This window comes from Salminus brasiliensis, chromosome 3 (assembly GCF_030463535.1).
Source record: "Salminus brasiliensis chromosome 3, fSalBra1.hap2, whole genome shotgun sequence".
Taxonomy (NCBI): domain Eukaryota; kingdom Metazoa; phylum Chordata; class Actinopteri; order Characiformes; family Bryconidae; genus Salminus; species Salminus brasiliensis.
The window spans coordinates 51,564,581-51,580,134 of NC_132880.1; the positions used below are offsets into that span (position 1 = coordinate 51,564,581).

The 15,554-nt window shown below is 41.6% G+C and overlaps 23 non-coding genes across 23 annotated transcripts; all 23 read right to left on the reverse strand.

The window, feature by feature from the left end:
* Positions 1-246: 246 nt before the first annotated feature.
* trnap-cgg (transfer RNA proline (anticodon CGG)) lies at positions 247-318 on the reverse strand. Its single transcript has one exon. It is a non-coding gene; the product is annotated as a tRNA-Pro (tRNA).
* Positions 319-644: 326 nt separating this feature from the next.
* trnap-agg (transfer RNA proline (anticodon AGG)) lies at positions 645-716 on the reverse strand. The gene has a single exon. It is a non-coding gene; the product is annotated as a tRNA-Pro (tRNA).
* Positions 717-1,293: 577 nt separating this feature from the next.
* trnap-ugg (transfer RNA proline (anticodon UGG)) lies at positions 1,294-1,365 on the reverse strand. The gene has a single exon. It is a non-coding gene; the product is annotated as a tRNA-Pro (tRNA).
* A 1,255-nt stretch (positions 1,366-2,620) lies between these two features.
* On the reverse strand, positions 2,621-2,692 carry trnap-agg (transfer RNA proline (anticodon AGG)). The gene has a single exon. It is a non-coding gene; the product is annotated as a tRNA-Pro (tRNA).
* Positions 2,693-3,103: 411 nt separating this feature from the next.
* On the reverse strand, positions 3,104-3,175 carry trnap-cgg (transfer RNA proline (anticodon CGG)). Its single transcript has one exon. It is a non-coding gene; the product is annotated as a tRNA-Pro (tRNA).
* Positions 3,176-3,501: 326 nt separating this feature from the next.
* Positions 3,502-3,573, reverse strand: trnap-agg (transfer RNA proline (anticodon AGG)). Its single transcript has one exon. It is a non-coding gene; the product is annotated as a tRNA-Pro (tRNA).
* A 577-nt stretch (positions 3,574-4,150) lies between these two features.
* Positions 4,151-4,222, reverse strand: trnap-ugg (transfer RNA proline (anticodon UGG)). Its single transcript has one exon. It is a non-coding gene; the product is annotated as a tRNA-Pro (tRNA).
* A 1,255-nt stretch (positions 4,223-5,477) lies between these two features.
* trnap-agg (transfer RNA proline (anticodon AGG)) lies at positions 5,478-5,549 on the reverse strand. The gene has a single exon. It is a non-coding gene; the product is annotated as a tRNA-Pro (tRNA).
* Positions 5,550-5,960: 411 nt separating this feature from the next.
* Positions 5,961-6,032, reverse strand: trnap-cgg (transfer RNA proline (anticodon CGG)). Its single transcript has one exon. It is a non-coding gene; the product is annotated as a tRNA-Pro (tRNA).
* Positions 6,033-6,358: 326 nt separating this feature from the next.
* trnap-agg (transfer RNA proline (anticodon AGG)) lies at positions 6,359-6,430 on the reverse strand. Its single transcript has one exon. It is a non-coding gene; the product is annotated as a tRNA-Pro (tRNA).
* Positions 6,431-7,007: 577 nt separating this feature from the next.
* Positions 7,008-7,079, reverse strand: trnap-ugg (transfer RNA proline (anticodon UGG)). The gene has a single exon. It is a non-coding gene; the product is annotated as a tRNA-Pro (tRNA).
* Positions 7,080-8,335: 1,256 nt separating this feature from the next.
* On the reverse strand, positions 8,336-8,407 carry trnap-agg (transfer RNA proline (anticodon AGG)). The gene has a single exon. It is a non-coding gene; the product is annotated as a tRNA-Pro (tRNA).
* Positions 8,408-8,818: 411 nt separating this feature from the next.
* Positions 8,819-8,890, reverse strand: trnap-cgg (transfer RNA proline (anticodon CGG)). The gene has a single exon. It is a non-coding gene; the product is annotated as a tRNA-Pro (tRNA).
* A 323-nt stretch (positions 8,891-9,213) lies between these two features.
* trnap-agg (transfer RNA proline (anticodon AGG)) lies at positions 9,214-9,285 on the reverse strand. The gene has a single exon. It is a non-coding gene; the product is annotated as a tRNA-Pro (tRNA).
* A 577-nt stretch (positions 9,286-9,862) lies between these two features.
* Positions 9,863-9,934, reverse strand: trnap-ugg (transfer RNA proline (anticodon UGG)). The gene has a single exon. It is a non-coding gene; the product is annotated as a tRNA-Pro (tRNA).
* A 1,282-nt stretch (positions 9,935-11,216) lies between these two features.
* On the reverse strand, positions 11,217-11,288 carry trnap-agg (transfer RNA proline (anticodon AGG)). The gene has a single exon. It is a non-coding gene; the product is annotated as a tRNA-Pro (tRNA).
* Positions 11,289-11,486: 198 nt separating this feature from the next.
* trnap-agg (transfer RNA proline (anticodon AGG)) lies at positions 11,487-11,558 on the reverse strand. The gene has a single exon. It is a non-coding gene; the product is annotated as a tRNA-Pro (tRNA).
* A 576-nt stretch (positions 11,559-12,134) lies between these two features.
* trnap-ugg (transfer RNA proline (anticodon UGG)) lies at positions 12,135-12,206 on the reverse strand. The gene has a single exon. It is a non-coding gene; the product is annotated as a tRNA-Pro (tRNA).
* Positions 12,207-13,463: 1,257 nt separating this feature from the next.
* On the reverse strand, positions 13,464-13,535 carry trnap-agg (transfer RNA proline (anticodon AGG)). Its single transcript has one exon. It is a non-coding gene; the product is annotated as a tRNA-Pro (tRNA).
* Positions 13,536-13,946: 411 nt separating this feature from the next.
* Positions 13,947-14,018, reverse strand: trnap-cgg (transfer RNA proline (anticodon CGG)). The gene has a single exon. It is a non-coding gene; the product is annotated as a tRNA-Pro (tRNA).
* Positions 14,019-14,345: 327 nt separating this feature from the next.
* trnap-ugg (transfer RNA proline (anticodon UGG)) lies at positions 14,346-14,417 on the reverse strand. The gene has a single exon. It is a non-coding gene; the product is annotated as a tRNA-Pro (tRNA).
* A 411-nt stretch (positions 14,418-14,828) lies between these two features.
* On the reverse strand, positions 14,829-14,900 carry trnap-cgg (transfer RNA proline (anticodon CGG)). The gene has a single exon. It is a non-coding gene; the product is annotated as a tRNA-Pro (tRNA).
* A 330-nt stretch (positions 14,901-15,230) lies between these two features.
* On the reverse strand, positions 15,231-15,302 carry trnap-cgg (transfer RNA proline (anticodon CGG)). Its single transcript has one exon. It is a non-coding gene; the product is annotated as a tRNA-Pro (tRNA).
* Positions 15,303-15,554: the final 252 nt, after the last annotated feature.

Consider the following 15,554-nt stretch of genomic DNA (forward strand, 5'->3'; position numbering starts at 1 on the left):
TTAAACAGACTTCATATTAAAGTTGTTTTCTTAATGTTCTCCTTAGATGCTAGCTATCTATGACTGAAGCCGGGTCAATACGGCATCCTCCACTAAAACTAAGTAAGGTGTTCACACGCAGCTTCCAGAGGGACACACTAAAGAGCAGTGGATATGCAGAAGAACCTCGAGAGCACAGTTTTACTGTATGGTTCCAGTCAGTGAACAGTGTTGATTGATAGTCCATCTATGATAACCTTAAAAACCGGGCTCGTCCGGGATTTGAACCCGGGACCTCTCGCACCCGAAGCGAGAATCATACCCCTAGACCAACGAGCCAGACGGGCAAGCTCAAATCGTGTATTTTCCAGAACTTTTTTAAAAGCTTTAGCTATGGCCTATGCTAAAAATAAGAAGATATATAATGAGAACAATTATAATAATAATAATAATAATAATACGAAGAAGAAGAATGATTATTATAACATATTCCTACTCAGTCCCTTTGGGTAGCATATTGCTAAGATGATAATAATAAGGATTTAGCTGAGTGGAAGTTCTGATGGGGTATAGCAGGTCATTAATAAACTTCCTTCAAGAGATGAACTGTTAGTTGATCCCAGTTTCTCACTGCTCTACGGTTTCAGTCTGCACACAAAAGAGCAGGGCTCGTCCGGGATTTGAACCCGGGACCTCTCGCACCCTAAGCGAGAATCATACCCCTAGACCAACGAGCCAGACACAGAGTAACCGTTCATAGTTTTTCAGGATTGCCACGTCTTAGCAGTTAGAGGCCTCCTCCACATGGAGTCTAGTTGTAGCACCATCTATCAGTGACTGTTAGACAGAGTCCGTTAGATCACAACATTTCTTAATGTACTAAAACAACAACCTAGCAGCTCTAAACTTCTTTCACTCTCTACTAATCATCAACTCTCACTACTGACATATCGTTTCATTAAGCTGGTCATACTGGTGGGACGGAGCGGACATGCTGGTAATGCTGGCACATCGTTCAGGGTTCCATGAATAACTACATCTGTAGTCATTAGGAAACATTCACTGCTGTAGCTGAAACTTCTTCTGAGGCCTTTTTGTTGGTTTGGTCATTTTTTCTCCTCTAAGCTGATTCAGATCATGATTGGCGTTGATGGTTAATTCAGCAGGTGAGTCGTACAGGGTTTGAAATTACCTACAGGAGAGGACAGCGCGGTGCCTATCACTCAGGTAGTTCACCTGTAAGTCTCTCTCTGCTCCTGCATTGCTGGACGGGCCCTACATTCACTGATGGTCAGACCTTTCTCAGTAAAAGCAGGGCTCGCCCGGGATTTGAACCCGGGACCTCTCGCACCCAAAGCGAGAATCATACCCCTAGACCAACGAGCCACGCTTAACGATCGTGTTTGCTAGCCTTTCCACAGCTGCCACGTCACATGTTGCAGCGTTGTTAGAAATACGGTTGTCATATGGGCGCATAGGAATAGTGTTGTTCCACAAGCTTGTTTTTAGGGCTAGTAAACCTTGCTGGAGGAGGATGCGCACGTCGCACGCAGGTAACACAGAAATGATTATTAGGGCTAATATTATTCGACTGCGAAGTTATGGTGTTGTTGGCTTTGCTATTTTTTACTTAAGCAACACAACAACAATAAAACATTCCTGACCAGCCATAAGACTACCAACTAATATATGTTTGGAATAAACAAAAAACGAAATTAGCGATAAAATCATGAAGAATTTAAAGATGATTTATTTATTCAGTTAGTTGTTTGTTTGTTATTTTAAGTTGGTGTGAAAAAGCTGTGCTATTATCATAAATATCAGCACGGTAAGAGCGCTTCTCAACCAACCAGATTGTAAGGTCGGGACTACCGTTTGTATAATAACAAAAATAACATTTAGATAAACATTAAACATTAAATAAATGCATTTTGTATAAATAAATAAAGGTCCCTGACATTGACATCCAAAAAACTAAAGTGTCATATGCAAAACTTTACTTATAAAGTGTATGAATATATGACATGAACCAGCCCATCTGGAATCCTCCCGAATCTCCCGATGAACCACTCCGGGCTTGGTAATGCTCCAAATCTAGTAGAAAACCTTCTTCTCTGGACAGTAGAGACAGCTACTCCAACAAAATCAGAATCAACTCTTTTTAATACCCTTGATTTCAGAAGAAAACATTAAATGAGTAGTGTCCCATTATTTTAGTCAATATAGAGTGTACTTGACTGATGTTTAAATATATATTACATTTACTGAACTATTAATCTAATCTGATAAACATACCAAGCCGAGTCTTTTCTGATTTCTAACAAGTCGTTCTCGTCTAGGAGGCATTGCGTCCACCTGGCTGCTTCTCCGGTCGTCACCTCCCCCAGCGCCCTGGACACACAGGTCCCCACTGCAGCAGGAGTGCAGCCCTGATCGTGACCTGCTCGCTCGTCTGTTTCTTGGCCTCATTTTTACGTTGAGTGTATTGAAGTTGAGGAGAGACTAAATTAGGTTGCTATTTTTCTGTTGTTGTTTTTTTTTTATTTGTGTGTGTGTTTTCATGTAATAGTTATATATTGAGATTTTGGCACGTACCAGACGACCGTTAATGTCGCCATCGTGTCCGGCAAAAAAACGAGCAGGGCTCGTCCGGGATTTGAACCCGGGACCTCTCGCACCCTAAGCGAGAATCATACCCCTAGACCAACGAGCCAGAGGTTGGGGGAAAAGTGTTTTTGTAGCCTGAGCGCCATCTATCAGTGACTACTGGAAGTGCACAATCTCTAAAACACGGATTCAGGTGGAGTGGAAGCCACATTCCAGACCCTTTGTCATTACAATATTGATGTTTTTTACTGAACTTAAAATATTTGAAAAATTAAACAGACTTCATATTAAAGTTGTTTTCTTAATGTTCTCCTTAGATGCTAGCTATCTATGACTGAAGCCGGGTCAATACGGCATCCTCCACTAAAACTAAGTAAGGTGTTCACACGCAGCTTCCAGAGGGACACACTAAAGAGCAGTGGATATGCAGAAGAACCTCGAGAGCACAGTTTTACTGTATGGTTCCAGTCAGTGAACAGTGTTGATTGATAGTCCATCTATGATAACCTTAAAAACCGGGCTCGTCCGGGATTTGAACCCGGGACCTCTCGCACCCGAAGCGAGAATCATACCCCTAGACCAACGAGCCAGACGGGCAAGCTCAAATCGTGTATTTTCCAGAACTTTTTTAAAAGCTTTAGCTATGGCCTATGCTAAAAATAAGAAGATATATAATGAGAACAATTATAATAATAATAATAATAATAATACGAAGAAGAAGAATGATTATTATAACATATTCCTACTCAGTCCCTTTGGGTAGCATATTGCTAAGATGATAATAATAAGGATTTAGCTGAGTGGAAGTTCTGATGGGGTATAGCAGGTCATTAATAAACTTCCTTCAAGAGATGAACTGTTAGTTGATCCCAGTTTCTCACTGCTCTACGGTTTCAGTCTGCACACAAAAGAGCAGGGCTCGTCCGGGATTTGAACCCGGGACCTCTCGCACCCTAAGCGAGAATCATACCCCTAGACCAACGAGCCAGACACAGAGTAACTGTTCATAGTTTTTCAGGATTGCCACGTCTTAGCAGTTAGAGGCCTCCTCCACATGGAGTCTAGTTGTAGCACCATCTATCAGTGACTGTTAGACAGAGTCCGTTAGATCACAACATTTCTTAATGTACTAAAACAACAACCTAGCAGCTCTAAACTTCTTTCACTCTCTACTAATCATCAACTCTCACTACTGACATATCGTTTCATTAAGCTGGTCATACTGGTGGGACGGAGCGGACATGCTGGTAATGCTGGCACATCGTTCAGGGTTCCATGAATAACTACATCTGTAGTCATTAGGAAACATTCACTGCTGTAGCTGAAACTTCTTCTGAGGCCTTTTTGTTGGTTTGGTCATTTTTTCTCCTCTAAGCTGATTCAGATCATGATTGGCGTTGATGGTTAATTCAGCAGGTGAGTCGTACAGGGTTTGAAATTACCTACAGGAGAGGACAGCGCGGTGCCTATCACTCAGGTAGTTCACCTGTAAGTCTCTCTCTGCTCCTGCATTGCTGGACGGGCCCTACATTCACTGATGGTCAGACCTTTCTCAGTAAAAGCAGGGCTTGCCCGGGATTTGAACCCGGGACCTCTCGCACCCAAAGCGAGAATCATACCCCTAGACCAACGAGCCACGCTTAACGAACGTGTTTGCTAGCCTTTCCACAGCTGCCACGTCACATGTTGCAGCGTTGTTAGAAATACGGTTGTCATATGGGCGCATAGGAATAGTGTTGTTCCACAAGCTTGTTTTTAGGGCTAGTAAACCTTGCTGGAGGAGGATGCGCACGTCGCACGCAGGTAACACAGAAATGATTATTAGGGCTAATATTATTCGACTGCGAAGTTATGGTGTTGTTGGCTTTGCTATTTTTTACTTAAGCAACACAACAACAATAAAACATTCCTGACCAGCCATAAGACTACCAACTAATATATGTTTGGAATAAACAAAAAACGAAATTAGCGATAAAATCATGAAGAATTTAAAGATGATTTATTTATTCAGTTAGTTGTTTGTTTGTTATTTTAAGTTGGTGTGAAAAAGCTGTGCTATTATCATAAATATCAGCACGGTAAGAGCGCTTCTCAACCAACCAGATTGTAAGGTCGGGACTACCGTTTGTATAATAACAAAAATAACATTTAGATAAACATTAAACATTAAATAAATGCATTTTGTATAAATAAATAAAGGTCCCTGACATTGACATCCAAAAAACTAAAGTGTCATATGCAAAACTTTACTTATAAAGTGTATGAATATATGACATGAACCAGCCCATCTGGAATCCTCCCGAATCTCCCGATGAACCACTCCGGGCTTGGTAATGCTCCAAATCTAGTAGAAAACCTTCTTCTCTGGACAGTAGAGACAGCTACTCCAACAAAATCAGAATCAACTCTTTTTAATACCCTTGATTTCAGAAGAAAACATTAAATGAGTAGTGTCCCATTATTTTAGTCAATATAGAGTGTACTTGACTGATGTTTAAATATATATTACATTTACTGAACTATTAATCTAATCTGATAAACATACCAAGCCGAGTCTTTTCTGATTTCTAACAAGTCGTTCTCGTCTAGGAGGCATTGCGTCCACCTGGCTGCTTCTCCGGTCGTCACCTCCCCCAGCGCCCTGGACACACAGGTCCCCACTGCAGCAGGAGTGCAGCCCTGATCGTGACCTGCTCGCTCGTCTGTTTCTTGGCCTCATTTTTACGTTGAGTGTATTGAAGTTGAGGAGAGACTAAATTAGGTTGCTATTTTTCTGTTGTTGTTTTTTTTTAATTTGTGTGTGTGTTTTCATGTAATAGTTATATATTGAGATTTTGGCACGTACCAGACGACCGTTAATGTCGCCATCGTGTCCGGCAAAAAAACGAGCAGGGCTCGTCCGGGATTTGAACCCGGGACCTCTCGCACCCTAAGCGAGAATCATACCCCTAGACCAACGAGCCAGAGGTTGGGGGAAAAGTGTTTTTGTAGCCTGAGCGCCATCTATCAGTGACTACTGGAAGTGCACAATCTCTAAAACACGGATTCAGGTGGAGTGGAAGCCACATTCCAGACCCTTTGTCATTACAATATTGATGTTTTTTACTGAACTTAAAATATTTGAAAAATTAAACAGACTTCATATTAAAGTTGTTTTCTTAATGTTCTCCTTAGATGCTAGCTATCTATGACTGAAGCCGGGTCAATACGGCATCCTCCACTAAAACTAAGTAAGGTGTTCACACGCAGCTTCCAGAGGGACACACTAAAGAGCAGTGGATATGCAGAAGAACCTCGAGAGCACAGTTTTACTGTATGGTTCCAGTCAGTGAACAGTGTTGATTGATAGTCCATCTATGATAACCTTAAAAACCGGGCTCGTCCGGGATTTGAACCCGGGACCTCTCGCACCCGAAGCGAGAATCATACCCCTAGACCAACGAGCCAGACGGGCAAGCTCAAATCGTGTATTTTCCAGAACTTTTTTAAAAGCTTTAGCTATGGCCTATGCTAAAAATAAGAAGATATATAATGAGAATAATAATAATAATAATAATAATAATAATACGAAGAAGAAGAATGATTATTATAACATATTCCTACTCAGTCCCTTTGGGTAGCATATTGCTAAGATGATAATAATAAGGATTTAGCTGAGTGGAAGTTCTGATGGGGTATAGCAGGTCATTAATAAACTTCCTTCAAGAGATGAACTGTTAGTTGATCCCAGTTTCTCACTGCTCTACGGTTTCAGTCTGCACACAAAAGAGCAGGGCTCGTCCGGGATTTGAACCCGGGACCTCTCGCACCCTAAGCGAGAATCATACCCCTAGACCAACGAGCCAGACACAGAGTAACCGTTCATAGTTTTTCAGGATTGCCACGTCTTAGCAGTTAGAGGCCTCCTCCACATGGAGTCTAGTTGTAGCACCATCTATCAGTGACTGTTAGACAGAGTCCGTTAGATCACAACATTTCTTAATGTACTAAAACAACAACCTAGCAGCTCTAAACTTCTTTCACTCTCTACTAATCATCAACTCTCACTACTGACATATCGTTTCATTAAGCTGGTCATACTGGTGGGACGGAGCGGACATGCTGGTAATGCTGGCACATCGTTCAGGGTTCCATGAATAACTACATCTGTAGTCATTAGGAAACATTCACTGCTGTAGCTGAAACTTCTTCTGAGGCCTTTTTGTTGGTTTGGTCATTTTTTCTCCTCTAAGCTGATTCAGATCATGATTGGCGTTGATGGTTAATTCAGCAGGTGAGTCGTACAGGGTTTGAAATTACCTACAGGAGAGGACAGCGCGGTGCCTATCACTCAGGTAGTTCACCTGTAAGTCTCTCTCTGCTCCTGCATTGCTGGACGGGCCCTACCTTCACTGATGGTCAGACCTTTCTCAGTAAAAGCAGGGCTCGCCCGGGATTTGAACCCGGGACCTCTCGCACCCAAAGCGAGAATCATACCCCTAGACCAACGAGCCACGCTTAACGAACGTGTTTGCTAGCCTTTCCACAGCTGCCACGTCACATGTTGCAGCGTTGTTAGAAATACGGTTGTCATATGGGCGCATACGAATAGTGTTGTTCCACAAGCTTGTTTTTAGGGCTAGTAAACCTTGCTGGAGGAGGATGCGCACGTCGCACGCAGGTAACACAGAAATGATTATTAGGGCTAATATTATTCGACTGCGAAGTTATGGTGTTGTTGGCTTTGCTATTTTTTACTTAAGCAACACAACAACAATAAAACATTCCTGACCAGCCATAAGACTACCAACTAATATATGTTTGGAATAAACAAAAAACGAAATTAGCGATAAAATCATGAAGAATTTAAAGATGATTTATTTATTCAGTTAGTTGTTTGTTTGTTATTTTAAGTTGGTGTGAAAAAGCTGTGCTATTATCATAAATATCAGCACGGTAAGAGCGCTTCTCAACCAACCAGATTGTAAGGTCGGGACTACCGTTTGTATAATAACAAAAATAACATTTAGATAAACATTAAACATTAAATAAATGCATTTTGTATAAATAAATAAAGGTCCCTGACATTGACATCCAAAAAACTAAAGTGTCATATGCAAAACTTTACTTATAAAGTGTATGAATATATGACATGAACCAGCCCATCTGGAATCCTCCCGAATCTCCCGATGAACCACTCCGGGCTTGGTAATGCTCCAAATCTAGTAGAAAACCTTCTTCTCTGGACAGTAGAGACAGCTACTCCAACAAAATCAGAATCAACTCTTTTTAATACCCTTGATTTCAGAAGAAAACATTAAATGAGTAGTGTCCCATTATTTTAGTCAATATAGAGTGTACTTGACTGATGTTTAAATATATATTACATTTACTGAACTATTAATCTAATCTGATAAACATACCAAGCCGAGTCTTTTCTGATTTCTAACAAGTCGTTCTCGTCTAGGAGGCATTGCGTCCACCTGGCTGCTTCTCCGGTCGTCACCTCCCCCAGCGCCCTGGACACACAGGTCCCCACTGCAGCAGGAGTGCAGCCCTGATCGTGACCTGCTCGCTCGTCTGTTTCTTGGCCTCATTTTTACGTTGAGTGTATTGAAGTTGAGGAGAGACTAAATTAGGTAGCTATTTTTCTGTTGTTGTTTTTTTTTTTATTTGTGTGTTTGTGTTCATGTAATAGTTATATATTGAGATTTTGGCACGTACCAGACGACCGTTAATGTCGCCATCGTGTCCGGCAAAAAAACGAGCAGGGCTCGTCCGGGATTTGAACCCGGGACCTCTCGCACCCTAAGCGAGAATCATACCCCTAGACCAACGAGCCAGAGGTTGGGGGAAAAGTGTTTTTGTAGCCTGAGCGCCATCTATCAGTGACTACTGGAAGTGCACAATCTCTAAAACACGGATTCAGGTGGAGTGGAAGCCACATTCCAGACCCTTTGTCATTACAATATTGATGTTTTTTACTGAACTTAAAATATTTGAAAAATTAAACAGACTTCATATTAAAGTTGTTTTCTTAATGTTCTCCTTAGATGCTAGCTATCTATGACTGAAGCCGGGTCAATACGGCATCCTCCACTAAAACTAAGTAAGGTGTTCACACGCAGCTTCCAGAGGGACACACTAAAGAGCAGTGGATATGAAGAAGAACCTCGAGAGCACAGTTTTACTGTATGGTTCCAGTCAGTGAACAGTGTTGATTGATAGTCCATCTATGATAACCTTAAAAGCCGGACTCGTCCGGGATTTGAACCCGGGACCTCTCGCATCCGAAGCGAGAATCATACCCCTAGACCAACGAGCCAGACGGGCAAGCTCAAATCGTGTATTTTCCAGAACTTTTTTAAAAGCTTTAGCTATGGCCTATGCTAAAAATAAGAAGATATATAATGAGAATAATAATAATAATAATAATAATAATACGAAGAAGAAGAATGATTATTATAATATATTCCTACTCAGTCCCTTTGGGTAGCATATTGCTAAGATGATAATAATAAGGATTTAGCTGAGTGGAAGTTCTGATGGGGTATAGCAGGTCATTAATAAACTTCCTTCAAGAGATGAACTGTTAGTTGATCCCAGTTTCTCACTGCTCTACGGTTTCAGTCTGCACACAAAAGAGCAGGGCTCGTCCGGGATTTGAACCCGGGACCTCTCGCACCCTAAGCGAGAATCATACCCCTAGACCAACGAGCCAGACACAGAGTAACCGTTCATAGTTTTTCAGGATTGCCACGTCTTAGCAGTTAGAGGCCTCCTCCACATGGAGTCTAGTTGTAGCACCATCTATCAGTGACTGTTAGACAGAGTCCGATAGATCACAACATTTCTTAATGTACTAAAACAACAACCTAGCAGCTCTAAACTTCTTTCACTCTCTACTAATCATCAACTCTCACTACTGACATATCGTTTCATTAAGCTGGTCATACTGGTGGGACGGAGCGGACATGCTGGTAATGCTGGCACATCGTTCAGGGTTCCATGAATAACTACATCTGTAGTCATTAGGAAACATTCACTGCTGTAGCTGAAACTTCTTCTGAGGCCTTTTTGTTGGTTTGGTCATTTTTTCTCCTCTAAGCTGATTCAGATCATGATTGGCGTTGATGGTTAATTCAGCAGGTGAGTCGTACAGGGTTTGAAATTACCTACAGGAGAGGACAGCGCGGTGCCTATCACTCAGGTAGTTCACCTGTAAGTCTCTCTCTGCTCCTGCATTGCTGGACGGGCCCTACATTCACTGATGGTCAGACCTTTCTCAGTAAAAGCAGGGCTCGCCCGGGATTTGAACCCGGGACCTCTCGCACCCAAAGCGAGAATCATACCCCTAGACCAACGAGCCACGCTTAACGAACGTGTTTGCTAGCCTTTCCACAGCTGCCACGTCACATGTTGCAGCGTTGTTAGAAATATGGTTGTCATATGGGCGCATACGAATAGTGTTGTTCCACAAGCTTGTTTTTAGGGCTAGTAAACCTTGCTGGAGGAGGATGCGCACGTCGCACGCAGGTAACACAGAAATGATTATTAGGGCTAATATTATTCGACTGCGAAGTTATGGTGTTGTTGGATTTGTTGGATTTGCTATTTGTTGGATTTGCTATTTTTTATTTAAGCAACACAACAACAATAAAACATTCCTGACCAGCCATAAGACTACCAACTAATATATGTTTGGAATAAACAAAAAACGAAATTAGCGATAAAATCATGAAGAATTTAAAGATGATTTATTTATTCAGTTAGTTGTTTGTTTGTTATTTTAAGTTGGTGTGAAAAAGTTCTGCTATTATCACAAATATCAGCACGGTAAGAGCGCTTCTCAACCAACCAGATTGTAAGGTCGGGACTACCGTTTGTATAATAACAAAAATAACATTTAGATAAACATTAAACATTAAATAAATGCATTTTGTATAAATAAATAAAGGTCCCTGACATTGACATCCAAAAAACTAAAGTGTCATATGCAAAACTTTACTTATAAAGTGTATGAATATATGACATTAACCAGCCCATCTGGAATCCTCCCGAATCTCCCGATGAACCACTCCGGGCTTGGTAATGCTCCAAATCTAGTAGAAAACCTTCTTCTCTGGACAGTAGAGACAGCTGCTCCAACAAAATCAGAATCAACTCTTTTTAATACCCTTGATTTCAGAAGAAAACATTAAATGAGTAGTGTCCCATTATTTTAGTCAATATAGAGTGTACTTGACTGATGTTTAAATATATATTACATTTACTGAACTATTAATCTAATCTGATAAACATACCAAGCCGAGTCTTTTCTGATTTCTAACAAGTCGTTCTCGTCTAGGAGGCATTGCGTCCACCTGGCTGCTTCTCCGGTCGTCACCTCCCCCAGCGCCCTGGACACACAGGTCCCCACTGCAGCAGGAGTGCAGCCCTGATCGTGACCTGCTCGCTCGTCTGTTTCTTGGCCTCATTTTTACGTTGAGTGTATTGAAGTTGAGGAGAGACTAAATTAGGTAGCTATTTTTCTGTTGTTGTTTTTTTTTTTTATTTGTGTGTTTGTGTTCATGTAATAGTTATATATTGAGATTTTGGCACGTACCAGACGACCGTTAATGTCGCCATCGTGTCCGGCAAAAAAACGAGCAGGGCTCGTCCGGGATTTGAACCCGGGACCTCTCGCACCCTAAGCGAGAATCATACCCCTAGACCAACGAGCCAGAGGTTGGGGGAAAAGTGTTTTTGTAGCCTGAGCGCCATCTATCAGTGACTACTGGAAGTGCACAATCTCTAAAACACGGATTCAGGTGGAGTGGAAGCAGTGCCGGGTTCATTAATAAACTTCCTTCAAGAGATGAACTGTTAGTTGATCCCAGTTTCTCACTGCTCTACGGTTTCAGTCTGCACACAAAAGAGCAGGGCTCGTCCGGGATTTGAACCCGGGACCTCTCGCACCCTAAGCGAGAATCATACCCCTAGACCAACGAGCCAGACACAGAGTAACCGTTCATAGTTTTTCAGGATTGCCACGTCTTAGCAGTTAGAGGCCTCCTCCACATGGAGTCTAGTTGTAGCACCATCTATCAGTGACTGTTAGACAGAGTCCGTTAGATCACAACATTTCTTAATGTACTAAAACAACAACCTAGCAGCTCTAAACTTCTTTCACTCTCTACTAATCATCAACTCTCACTACTGACATATCGTTTCATTAAGCTGGTCATACTGGTGGGACGGAGCGGACATGCTGGTAATGCTGGCACATCGTTCAGGGTTCCATGAATAACTACATCTGTAGTCATTAGGAAACATTCACTGCTGTAGCTGAAACTTCTTCTGAGGCCTTTTTGTAGGTTTGGTCATTTTCCTCCTCTAAGCTGATTCAGATCATGATTGGCGTTGATGGTTAATTCAGCAGGTGAGTCGTACAGGGTTTGAAATTACCTACAGGAGAGGACAGCGCGGTGCCTATCACTCAGGTAGTTCACCTGTAAGTCTCTCTCTGCTCCTGCATTGCTGGACGGGCCCTACATTCACTGATGGTCAGACCTTTCTCAGTAAAAGCAGGGCTCGTCCGGGATTTGAACCCGGGACCTCTCGCACCCAAAGCGAGAATCATACCCCTAGACCAACGAGCCATGCTTAACGATCGTGTTTGCTAGCCTTTCCACAGCTGCCACGTCACATGTTGCAGCGTTGTTAGAAATATGGTTGTCATATGGGCGCATACGAATAGTGTTGTTCCACAAGCTTGTTGTTAGGGCTAGTAAACCTTGCTGGAGGAGGATGCGCACGTCGCACGCAGGTAACACAGAAATGATTATTAGGGCTAATATTATTCGACTGCGAAGTTATGGTGTTGTTGGCTTTGCTATTTTTTATTTAAGCAACACAACAACAATAAAACATTCCTGACCAGCCATAAGACTACCAACTAATATATGTTTGGAATAAACAAAAAACGAAATTAGCGATAAAATCATGAAGAATTTAAAGATGATTTATTTATTCAGTTAGTTGTTTGTTTGTTATTTTAAGTTGGTGTGAAAAAGCTGTGCTATTATCACAAATATCAGCACGGTAAGAGCGCTTCTCAACCAGCCAGATTGTAAGGTCGGGACTACCGTTTGTATAATAACAAAAATAACATTTAGATAAACATTAAACATTAAATAAATGCATTTTGTATAAATAAATAAAGGTCCCTGACATTGACATCCAAAAAACTAAAGTGTCATATGCAAAACTTTACTTATAAAGTGTATGAATATATGACATGAACCAGCCCATCTGGAATCCTCCCGAATCTCCCGATGAACCACTCCGGGCTTGGTAATGCTCCAAATCTAGTAGAAAACCTTCTTCTCTGGACAGTAGAGACAGCTACTCCAACAAAATCAGAATCAACTCTTTTTAATACCCTTGATTTCAGAAGAAAACATTAAATGAGTAGTGTCCCATTATTTTAGTCAATATAGAGTGTACTTGACTGATGTTTAAATATATATTACATTTACTGAACTATTAATCTAATCTGATAAACATACCAAGCCGAGTCTTTTCTGATTTCTAACAAGTCGTTCTCGTCTAGGAGGCATTGCGTCCACCTGGCTGCTTCTCCGGTCGTCACCTCCCCCAGCGCCCTGGACACACAGGTCCCCACTGCAGCAGGAGTGCAGCCCTGATCGTGACCTGCTCGCTCGTCTGTTTCTTGGCCTCATTTTTACGTTGAGTGTATTGAAGTTGAGGAGAGACTAAATTAGGTTGCTATTTTTCTGTTGTTGGTTTTTTTTTTTATTTGTGTGTTTGTGTTCATGTAATAGTTATATATTGAGATTTTGGCACGTACCAGACGACCGTTAATGTCGCCATCGTGTCCGGCAAAAAAACGAGCAGGGCTCGTCCGGGATTTGAACCCGGGACCTCTCGCACCCTAAGCGAGAATCATACCCCTAGACCAACGAGCCAGAGGTTGGGGGAAAAGTGTTTTTGTAGCCTGAGCGCCATCTATCAGTGACTACTGGAAGTGCACAATCTCTAAAACACGGATTCAGGTGGAGTGGAAGCCACATTCCAGACCCTTTGTCATTACAATATTGATGTTTTTTACTGAACTTAAAATATTTGAAAAATTAAACAGACTTCATATTAAAGTTGTTTTCTTAATGTTCTCCTTAGATGCTAGCTATCTATGACTGAAGCCGGGTCAATACGGCATCCTCCACTAAAACTAAGTAAGGTGTTCACACGCAGCTTCCAGAGGGACACACTAAAGAGCAGTGGATATGCAGAAGAACCTCGAGAGCACACTTTTACTGTATGGTTCCAGTCAGTGAACAGTGTTGATTGATAGTCCATCTATGATAACCTTAAAAGCCGGGCTCGTCCGGGATTTGAACCCGGGACCTCTCGCACCCGAAGCGAGAATCATACCCCTAGACCAACGAGCCAGACGGGCAAGCTCAAATCGTGTATTTTCCTGAACTTTTTCAAAAGCTTTAGCTATGGCCTATGCTAAAAAATAAGAAGATGTATAATGAGAATAATAATAATAATAATAATAATAATAATACGAAGAAGAAGAATGATTATTATAATTTATTCCTACTCAGTCCCTTTGGGTAGCATATTGCTAAGATGATAATAATAAGGATTTAGCTGAGTGGAAGTTCTGGTTGGGTATAGCAGGTCATTAATAAACTTCCTTCAAGAGATGAACTGTTAGTTGATCCCAGTTTCTCACTGCTCTACGGTTTCAGTCTGCACACAAAAGAGCAGGGCTCGTCCGGGATTTGAACCCGGGACCTTTCGCACCCAAAGCGAGAATCATACCCCTAGACCAACGAGCCAGAGGTTGGGGGAAAAGTGTTTTTGTAGCCTGAGCGACATCTATCAGTGACTACTGGAAGTGCACAATCTCTAAAACACGGATTCAGGTGGAGTGGAAGCCACATTCCAGACCCTTTGTCATTACAATATTGATGTTTTTTACTGAACTTAAAATATTTGAAAAATTAAACAGACTTCATATTAAAGTTGTTTTCTTAATGTTCTCCTTAGATGCTAGCTATCTATGACTGAAGCCGGGTCAATACGGCATCCTCCACTAAAACTAAGTAAGGTGTTCACACGCAGCTTCCAGAGGGACACACTAAAGAGCAGTGGATATGCAGAAGAACCTCGAGAGCACACTTTTACTGTATGGTTCCAGTCAGTGAACAGTGTTGATTGATAGTCCATCTATGATAACCTTAAAAGCCGGGCTCGTCCGGGATTTGAACCCGGGACCTCTCGCACCCGAAGCGAGAAACATACCCCTAGACCAACGAGCCAGACGGGCAAGCTCAAATCGTGTATTTTCCTGAACTTTTTCAAAAGCTTTAGCTATGGCCTATGCTAAAAAATAAGAAGATGTATAATGAGAATAATAATAATAATAATAATAATAATAATAATACGAAGAAGAAGAATGATTATTATAATTTATTCCTACTCAGTCCCTTTGGGTAGCATATTGCTAAGATGATAATAATAAGGATTTAGCTGAGTGGAAGTTCTGGTTGGGTATAGCAGGTCATTAATAAACTTCCTTCAAGAGATGAACTGTTAGTTGATCCCAGTTTCTCACTGCTCTACGGTTTCAGTCTGCACACAAAAGAGCAGGGCTCGTCCGGGATTTGAACCCGGGACCTTTCGCACCCGAAGCGAGAATCATACCCCTAGACCAACGAGCCAGAGGTTGGGGGAAAAGTGTTTTTGTAGCCTGAGCGACATCTATCAGTGACTACTGGAAGTGCACAATCTCTAAAACACGGATTCAGGTGGAGTGGAAGCCACATTCCAGACCCTTTGTCATTACAATATTGATGTTTTTTACTGAACTTAAAATATTTGAAAAATTAAACAGACTTCATATTAAAGTTGTTTTCTTAATGTTCTCCTTAGATGCTAGCTATCTATGACTGAAGCCGGGTCAATACGGCATC